We start from the raw sequence: 10804 nt of genomic DNA on the forward strand, positions 1-10804 counted from the left end.
GGACAGTGGCACACACAGTAAACTACTGGAAACATATGGAACAATAGAATGAAATATGAACCTATCTGGTCAGATAAAAAAAGAACAAATCTATATGATTAAAAGTTATCTATCAAAGATAGCTTCCCCTTCAATATCAGTGCAGTTTACAATACTCAAAGTAAACATGAAACTTCGCCTGTAAATCTAAGGCAACACAAAACAGCTAAATAATGTGTATTGGTTATATATTTTTAGAGTTAAACACTCAAGATGTTGCTTGTTTGTATCACATTTCAGGTAAAATGGGATTCTTATTTGAAAAATAAGTTTCAATATATGTGTAAATGCCCTGAATAAATTCATACTGTTCTACATTTGTTTTGCTCATCTCACAGCTGTCTCTGTCCAGTAATTGATTCCTTCACTGTCAGCCATTTTCTCACTCACGCCCTCCTCCCCTTACCCATTCCATCCTTAGCATGCAGCTAAAGAGGCAGATTTATCTGCATCACCCTGCCATGATGACAGAGTAAATATTCATACAGACGGCCAATGTTCCCACACCATTACTGGGGCGTTCACTGTTGGTCCTGCTGGTACAATTCTTAAAGGTATTGTTCGAAAGAATGAATGGAGCCAAAATACTGAAGGGCACAAGATTTGCACAAACAAATGTTTTTTTAGCTAATTAGCTGCAAGGCTATAGTTTAACATTGCTGTTTGCAATACACAGACACACACACATTATATATGTCATAGGCCATTTAGTGGTGATATATTTTAACATCAAATGAAAATCCACCTGATCTGTTTTCTAAATACATGTTATAGATCTTATTGTGAATGATTTGTCCAAGTATCATCTGTTCAACTGATCAACTCAACTCATTCAAAAAAGATCTGTCAAAACTTTATCAGTCCCTGTTAACAAGCATAAAAATAAATGATGGTGGTCTTGAGTGCACTAAAAGATCTACACCTTGTGTTACTTTGTGTGTTGAATCCATGTAGTTCTAAAGATAGCTATACATTTAATTGGATGACCTGTGATATATTTATTGGTTTAGATGTCCTGAGGGGTTATCTACATGTTGTTTATGAGGTGAATCTGTGTGTAAGTGTGTGTGTGGGTTGTGCTATTGCTTTGTGTCACGCTGGGAGCCCCTCCTGAGAGGCACTGCAGAACACTGAGGTGGATGCAGCTGCAATGGCTTTCATCTCCTCAGGCACTCGGTGGGGAATCACAGTATTTATGAGTGTATACGTGTGTGTGTGAGTGTGAGTGAGAGAGAGAGAGCAGTGAGAATGCAGTGTCTGTCATTTGAAGCTAATTAAGGGTGGCAAAAATATTGAATTTCTGTGTCTCAGACCTCACATCTGGGATTGTAACACTGGTAATTCAATATATCGGTATCAGTTAGGAGAAAAGTGAAAACACTTTCAGTGTATTTGTACTTTAATCAAAAGAAAGTCGGTTCAGTTGTTCTTGTTCGCATGCCTTTTTGGAGAGTGTGTCTGTAAGTTTCCATAGGAACAAAGCTATGAGAAATCATTCAATGGGACTGGATTCTGCTGACGGCGTCCACATTTGAAGGACATCTCCTCTCCCCAAGAGTGTGTCTGAGTCGATCATCCACTGCGACTCCCTTCTGGGATACGTGTGTGGGGAAAACGCCCGTGAACGCGGCCACATGTGAATCTCAGAGGTTGCCCAGGGCTACAGCACGGGCAACTAATCCGCAGTACACCTTTTGCTTGCTTAGATACCGCTTACAGTTGGGCAGAACATTTTAGCCCCCGCAGTGTGCCGCGAGGCAAGAAGTGATACATGCAGTGAAAAGCGTTCCGCTTCTGGACTCTAGTTCTTTTCTTCTGCTTTGATTTGATTTCGCTCATCCCTAAATCAGTGACAGGGCACTAAAGGCCTCATTTACTGTACATTTACCTTTGACTTACAGGTAACATCTCTGTCATATATAGAGCACTGATCAGGTCTGGTGTGTAAGAATAGGTATAGTCTTGATCTGGGGTCTGTCATATCCAGTGTATATCTGGTTTATTTTGTTACTAAATTTTCTCTCCATCAGATTTTGTCTGGTATTCAAAGACAACCAAGTTTGTCATGTTAACTCTTCTACCAGCCAAGAGGCAAATGCAGGGGAAGAGCAGAAGACAGCAGACGAAGTGATGATAAGTAACAACCAGAGTTTATAGAATATATATTTGTTTCTTTGTCAATGCTCAGTCTAAGTTTGTCTGGCCAGAAACAAAGTCAACAAATGTTCTTATGATGGTGTCTTATGACCTTGAAGACTTTAATTGGAGACAATTTGTCACCTCTAACTTGTGAGGATTGCCATAGTTATTCTGGCAGTTAAAGATTTCAATTCCTGCACAAATTAAGGCTAAATATTATCCTTTAGACAAGATTATACAACTATAGTGAAACATAGCAAAAACAATATAAAAGTAATGTGTAATTAATATATACTACCTCATTTATAATGTTACATAAGATTTCTTTTTCAAATAAATGCTGTTCAGAACTTTCTATTCATCAAAGTATCCTGAAAAAGAGTATCATGGTCTCCACAAGAATATTCAGCAGCGCAACTGTTTGATAATAATATGAAAAGGTTCTTGAGCAATAAATCAGCATATTAGAATGATTTCTGAAGGATCATGAGAAACTGAAAACTGGAGTAATGATGCTGAAAAAACAGCTTTGACATCACATTAATACATTACATTTAAATATATATATATAACATTTTAATTTTTCTAAATATTGCTATTTTTATATTTTTGATAAAATAAATGCAGCATTGTTGAGCATTAGAGGCTTTTTTTCAAAACCATATAACCCAAACGTCTGAATGATAGTGTACACACACACACACACACACACACACACACACACACACACACACACACACACACACACACACACACACACACACACACACACACACACACACACACACACACACACACACACACACACACACACACACACACACACACAGTTCGGTATTTTACACTTGAAGCCCTGTTTTAAGATCGTTTCTGATGAACAGTTAAGATTGAAATTTGGACAAATGCTGCTGTCCCGAGAATTTTCGGTTTCTGTATTAGCACCCCCCCCACCTACACAAGGGTTTCATAGGGGCACTGGAAGAATCATTCATAAAACGCATTAAACTTTAGTTTACAAAGACGTGAAACTCACCGAGTGGTCTGGGGTGTTCACTGATATGCTCACACAAAAATCGCTGCAAAAGACCCTTAGATCCTTCATATCTGAAGGAAGATCTTAGAGTGGGATGAATCAAATCAACAAGTCAAAAGGAGAAGAGCTAGTTAAGATATTTCCTGTCATTTCCTGTTCCATTCTGGATCTGAGCAAAGGATTCAACAACTGAGGTTCTTTGAAAGCCACTGGTTTTCAAGGCATTCCTGTTGAGCATGCTCTAATCTGAGTTTGACTGGTTTGGAGGATTAAAGAGCTATTCTGTTTTCTATAGTTATCTGTAGATTTGGCAGAATTCTTACTCTGGCTGTGATAGCCCTTGTCAGTTTAAGGTGAGAGTCCTTATTAGAGATTGCATCACTCTCCCAGTATTTTCAGAGATGTGAGGGCTGGCTTGATAATTAATCACTGCGGTAAAAGGCCATATCAAGTAGCACCTGATGCAACTAATTAAGGGCTTCATTAGTTGCACCAGGTGTACTTGAGCTAGAACACATGACTATCTGAACTGGCCTGGGTTTGTGGAGTGTCATGTTTGACTGCAAGTTAGAAATATGGCTAAATCAAAAGAATGGTCCATAAAGGCCCTTCACAAACAAGGAACAGGATACAAAAATATGGCAAAGGCACTAAATGTTCCTAGAGACACCGCTGGGAGCATAGTTTGCAAGTTCAAAGTTAAAGGAACAGTGCTCACACTACTTGGATGGGGCAGAAAAAGGAAAGTATCAACAGCTGCAACCGGATTTCGGAAAAGGTAGGTTCAGAAAAACACTCCAGTGACTGCAAAAGACTTGCAGCAAGACTTGGTGGCAACAGGCACTGAGCTTTCAGCTTGCATAGTAAGGTTCGTAGTGCGTAGTAAATAAGTACGAAAGATGCTTGCCATAAAGGGGTTGAATAATTTTGAGACTGCGGAAGTCATTAAAAGTTGCATTTTCATTTCATTTGGGGAAACCACTTGAAACAGTTGTTGTGTTGAGCTATTTCAATTACTTTTGTTTGATTTATTCATTGTAAACAGCTGAAAATTTATTTTAGCCAATTAACCTGATTTGCAATGGGGGTTGAATAATTTGATTACAACTATATATATATAAATAAATATACACTGCCGTTCAAAAGTTTGGGGTCGGTAAGATTTTTAATGTTTTTAAAAGAAGTCTCTTCTGCTCAACAAGGCTGCATTTATTTTATTAAAAATACAAAACAAACCCAGTAATATTGTGAAATATTATTTCAATGTAAAACAGCTCTTTTCTATGTGAATATAGTAAAGTGTAATTTATTCAAACTGAATAAATGATCAAACTGAATTTTCAGCATCATTACTCCAGTCTTCAGTGTCACATGATCCTTCAGAAATAATTCTAATATGATGATTTGGTGCTCAAGAAACATTTCTCATTATTATCAATGTTGAAAACAGTTATTTACATTTTTATTTCAGGATCCTTTGATGAATATAAAGTTCAAAAGAACAGCATTTATCTGAAACATAATCTTTTGTAACATTAAACACTACCGTTCAAAACTTTGGGGTCTGTAAGAATTTTTATTTTATTTTTAGGGGGAAATAAATAAAATAAATCAATACTTTTATTCATCAAGGAGGAATTCAATTGATCAAAAGTGACAGTAAAGACATTTATAATGTTACAAAATATTCTATTTCAAATAAATGCTGTTGCTTTTAACTTTCTGTTAGCCAAAGAATCCTAAAAAAGGTGCACAACTGTTTTCAGCATTGATAATAATCAGAAATGTTTCTTGAGCATCAAATCATCATATTATGAAGTCCTTCATAATCATCCTTATTTCTGAAGGATCATGTGACACTGAAGACTGGAGTAATGATGCTGAAAATTCAGTTTGATCACAGGAATAAATTACACTTTACTATATTCATATAGAAAACAGCTGTTTTACATTGAAATAATATTTCACAATATTACTGGGTTTGTTTTATATTTTTAATCAAATAAATGCAGCCTTGGTGAGCAGAAGAGACTCCTTTTAAAAACATTAAAAATCTTACCGACCCCTAACTTTTGAATGGCTGTGTGTATATATATATATATATATACACTTTTATTGTATGGAAAAGAGCAGCCCTGGTATTTTAATAATTTCTAGTCAGGGGAATAAGTCTTTTGAGATTTGAGCGAGTTTTGAGGATGAGTAGATGACGACAATTTCATGCAGCTCGACTGAGCAGATTTTGATGTGGATGCATGATTTCTGCCAAAATATTTTACAGAAACACGTTTTTGAACCTTGCACAATCATTTTATTAATTTAATAAAAAAAAAAATGTTTTTGGAAGTCAACTTCAAAAATCTGAAAAGGCTTTTGAAGGGCTTACAGAAACAATGTCTATAATTATAATTATATCTTCTTGCTATTCTTATAACATTAGTGCTAATGATAACAATAAAATATCCTCACTTAAATATTATCCTAAATACCCTCATACTTTGCTAAATAATTAACATATAATATTGAAAAGCACCTAGCGTGCTCCTTAATCCCTTTTAGCATTATTTTAAACAATTTAACCATTAAAAGAAGTGCCCTTTTTTATTTGGCCAGCATACCGCAAATATACAAATGTGGAGACACTTTCTACTTTCCTTTTTCTAGAGAGCTTTTGTCCTCAAGTGAGGCATAAATGACAGTCCAATGTGTCTGTGGCACAAGGCAGTAATGATTGCATGAAATTACAGAGGCCTCAGCAGGCCTTCCCCTCCCTCTCTCTCAGGTAGCTGGATCAGCTCTCACCCCTGCCTTCCTTTCTCTCTCTCTTCTTGCCTCTCACAGCTATTCAAAGGGAATGTATAACTGAATATGAGATGGAGCAGGCGTCTTTCAAGGGCCAGAGCTAATGAGACGTTTTACCTTGAAATCAGAGCAAGACAGGAGGAGACCCTGTTGAGCTGAGCTTGCAAAGGGGATCACAATTGGGTCTGGATCCTTCAGCGAGAGAGACAGAGAGAGAAAGAGAGTGAGAGAGGGTGTGATCCATTCCAGACATGAATAATGCTCTCAAACCAGAGTGGATTATGACAGGAGGACATTTTCAAGCGACAAAGTGACCTCACAAAAGACGCTGGCTTGTTCCACGTTAGCGTTGACCCGCTTTCTTTTGTTGCTTTTTTCCTGGGCGACACCTGTATGTCAAAGTTAAATCTGTAAGGCTTGGCGTTCAGGTGAAAGCAACAATTACTCTCACTTGAAGAGGCACAAACTGGAACGGGTTGGATGGAGGTGATGAGAAGGAAGCGAACAGGTACACTCGACAGTTAGCAGTGTCAGCATGGATAAGAGAGCCATGTTATATGAGGCCAGGGATAAAAGGGGACAGGAGATTTGTATTCTGAGGGGTCCTCTTTTGATCAGGGGCCCAACGAGATTGTTGCAGAGCAGGCCACTAACCAGTGTCATGCTAATAAAAGAGAATAAAATTGTGAATGGAGGGTGCAGCTAGTTATCTACACTCTAATTAATGTGGTACCGGGAGCAAGATGCTTATTTGCGTCGCATTGAGAAGAAGGGAGGCGGGTATGCTGAAGTGTGGGGGAAGGGTAAAGAGGAGCAGCCTAAGGCCGTCCATCTTTTGTGCAATTGTATATGTGGGAACAAAGCCGTACATCCAATCTACATTGCGCGCATGCTAATCACCGCATTTGATAATGAAAGTAATTTTGGGCCATGGCATATTTTTGTTTGAAAGATGACGGGGAAGGTTATTTATTTTTTCTTAAAATAGCATGTAATGATGGTAATTAGCAGCAGCTACGCTTCTATGGGGATATCATATCATTTTATTCAGGGACAAAACATGCATTTTTATGATTTACATAATGGTACAGCTCACCAAGATCTCAAGCATAGAAAAAAGGACTTAAAAATACATCAGTACTCATACACCCAACAATGACCTCGGCCCTTTTCAACAGTTTTGTAAGGAGCTCGACCCTGTGACCTTCGATGTCTGCCATAGTCCTCATCCCCACTTTCCCACAGACAATCCTGCAAACGAACCTATGTCAAGAGGCTCAGCATATGGCCCTGGGCCGTGCCTATTGTCTGGAGTGGCGGGGCAGGATGGGCCGCCATTATTGTCACCATTGTAAGATAGGGAGTGTGTCTGGAGAAGCAGACACCCGGCAGTGTGAACTGATCCCAACAACTATCTGTGTGCCCTTTCCCACCAATCCACAATCACATATCAGACATTGCCTTCACAAATGCTTCCTTGCCTGGTCATTTTTAATGTCAAGGCCCAAATTTTGGGGCAGAACTCCTAAAATCATTATGTTAACAGAGAGCCTGTCAAGTACTTTGATTTGCATACTTTGAAGCAGAACCTGGTTTCACCAATCACAACATGTTCCTGGATCAACATCAGATTTGAGGGACAAATGGTTGATTGGAACATTGTTCCAGGATCAACAATCAGATTTGAGGGACATGTTTACAGATTATGTCAAGTTTAGGCTTACAACCAAGGTTAGGTGCTTCTGTTTTTCACCTGTAATTTCCCTTTGATTTTAGGGATAACTTATGGGTAGGGTTCGATTTAGGGGCAGGGATATGGCTAGGACGAAAATGTAAAAATTTAGTCCTAACTATATTAATAAATTATGTTGATCCAGGAACACCTCTAACTCGGCAATATCAGGACGTGCCCTTTTTTTTGAGGTTTGTTAAATTGAAGTTTGTTAAATGGTCAAAACATATCACATCAGAGTTAGTAGTTTATATGGTTTGCTGTCCACACAGACTGTTTAAACTAACCACATGTAAATCTATTTTATGAATATGGTTGCTGAATAATGAAAATATTTGTTTAGTGGTACCGCAGAACAGATATTATCCACAGTTCTTGTACCATCTGCTTGTGCCGTCCTATAAACCACCCAAAACTACTCTGTTTTGTTTTCCTAAACTGTAAACTGACAAATGAATGAATCGTACACCCCCGGCAGATGATGAGGTATCTAAAGCATTTGGTTAAAACAAGTTTCTGTCATTCCTGGAGCTTGATCTAAAATTCTCATTCATCACATTTTTAGGACAGGAAGGGGCCGATGGCGGAACATATTCTTGTTTGATTTGTTGAAACTGACACTCACTATAATTTTGATATAAAGACATTACAATTCTGAAATCTATTTATTTTCCATATAGAAATCATTTCCAGCGGCACTCCCTTATCCCCCTCTATGGCAAAGCTTTGTTGAATCATTTGGATGCACAGATACATTTTAAAGTCAAGAGTATGAATGTAAATATGAAATGTAGTGATCAGTTAATGTTAGTTAATGCATTAACTACCATTAATTAATGGGACCTTACTGTAAAGTGTTACCGCTTTATTTTATAGTTTTTTTATAATAAATAATATTAGATTTTTCCTCCGACCTGTCCTTCGATTTTCAAGCTTTAGCAGTGTCCATAGATCACTACTGCACCCTATTTACGTCTAATAATCTCATTGGGACACAGAAAAAAATCCTGCATTTAGAGAGAAAGCCCCACCTTGCACATACCATCTTAATTAAATTGTTGCTAGGTAACAGAGGTAATCTGTTGGTAAATGGGCAGGGTTTCGCGAAGTGAGCAGAGGCCGTTTACACAATGGCGACACATCGCCTCTCTGCCGCACTTGAAATATGTCCATTGCAAACTTGCAGACTATCCCTTATTTCTCTTGTCTTTCAGGCCAGCAAACAGAGGACACAATATGAGTTTCACACCTCCAGTGGTGACTTATGGGGAGTCAGCTCCTATGGCCTTCTGGGATACTATAGGCGAAACATGCCTCCAGCCACTGCCCGGCAACAATTCCCTAATGACAAATACTACTGTATAGGATCATCACTATGACCACACATATACAAACACCAGCTGAGCACATGAGAAGGGCAGGAAAGTTGTCAAGTCTGTGATTGTGGAGATAAATCTCATGTCTGAAGCAACTTTCTGAAGCAAGAAAAAAGTAAAGTTTTTCTTTGTATTGACAAAGAGACACTGCATTGATAACACATTCAACTAAGAATGTCCTGTGTTTGAAACAGTTCTTCACACATTATTTCTCTCTCATTAACCTCCTTAATTTACAGTCACTCATTGCATTGGTGTAACAGAAACAATGCTTGCTTATCCTCAGCTAATTACCTTTTCCTTTTTATTACTAGGTTTCTATTTCAGCAGAAGAACAATAAATAGAGTATCTTCAGTGAAAGTGCTAGTATGCTGAAATCTAAATGCTGGTGTCCCTCGGGGGCTTCGGTTGACTGGCTGCTGACCTTTGCTGCCCTCGGACCACTAGCCACAGTTCAAACAAGAGGCACAAGGGACACATCAAGGACAACTATGGGCTAAAGAGGATTATAGATCGGGACGCTTGACTGAAACTTTGTAAAAATACTGTTTGGTTTAGCAAGCAATGGTAGTGTGAGATTTTTATTTATTTATCTTTTTTCTTCAAATATATCAACAGATATAGAACATGTTTACTATTGTACTATTTTAGTACGTAAAACAATGTTTGCTTTTAATGATATAATTCTTTTTCTGAATGCAATATTAAAGTGACTGCTGTTTTCATTATTACTGTATGTTACAACAAAATACACTTAAAGTATTATTTTGACTTTTATGAATTTGTAGGGCAAATCAATATTGCACACTCTCAATGTTTTAATTAAAAATGTATAATCTTTAAAGGTTCAACAATACCTTGGATATCTCTTAGATTGTTTTGTTCAGTCCAGCAGCTCTTTTCTTTGTACTCACATTTCCATTCACATTCAGTTTTGATGCGCATTCCTTCAAGACAGAATTAACGATTTTTAACGAGATATAATAAATTAAAACAAAAACTAAAAATTAATGAGAAGGCATACAATAAGAATAAAGCCTCTCTAAAGATCTCATTCATGTTAACCCTGTTAGTACATGATGCTTTCACAAGGGGGCAGTCACTTCTGTTCAAATGCCCTCTTGTGAGCGCTTCTGAGTTCAAGTCATTATGCAGTGTGTATTTAATTGCATGATTGCACTATACAAATACCGTCCAAACTCAAATACTCCAGTATATAAATAACAACAAATATGATGGATAATGTGGTAGCTCCCCCTCGTCCCTCATGTTAAACATGCATCCATACACAAATGTCTGTTCTGCAACTACGTGCTCACGCATGTGAACTTACTGTTCCAGTGTGTATTTGCATTTATGGGAAATCAAGTAGCCTAGTCTAGTCTTTGAAAACAGCTCTATATAAATAACAACAAATATGATAGATCATGTTGTAGATCCCCCTCGTCCCTCTTCTTAAAACATGTAAAACAATGCATCCATACACAAATATGTCTGTTCTGCAACTAACGTGTTCACGCATGTGAACTTACTGTTCCAGTGTGTATTTGCATTATGGGAAATCAAGTAGTCTTTGAAAACAGCTCTCTGTGGAAAACCAAAGCGCTCAGGGTTCGTTATCTTTCTCAAGCGTCCTTCCTTTCAGTCTATTCATTTCTGGACAAAAAGAACAAGGTTAGGTC

General features: G+C 37.7%; 1 long non-coding RNA gene across 1 annotated transcript; it reads left to right on the forward strand.

Annotated features, from left to right (window-relative positions):
• Positions 1 to 8959: 8959 nt before the first annotated feature.
• On the forward strand, positions 8960 to 9976 carry LOC143739262 (uncharacterized). The gene is made up of 2 exons (XR_013204159.1): positions 8960 to 9236; positions 9436 to 9976. It is a non-coding gene; the product is annotated as an uncharacterized LOC143739262 (long non-coding RNA).
• The last annotated feature ends 828 nt before the right edge of the window (positions 9977 to 10804 follow it).

This window comes from Siphateles boraxobius, unplaced genomic scaffold, assembly GCF_051911475.1.
Source record: "Siphateles boraxobius isolate OS27281-9 unplaced genomic scaffold, OSU_SipBor_1 16, whole genome shotgun sequence".
Classification (NCBI taxonomy): domain Eukaryota; kingdom Metazoa; phylum Chordata; class Actinopteri; order Cypriniformes; family Leuciscidae; genus Siphateles; species Siphateles boraxobius.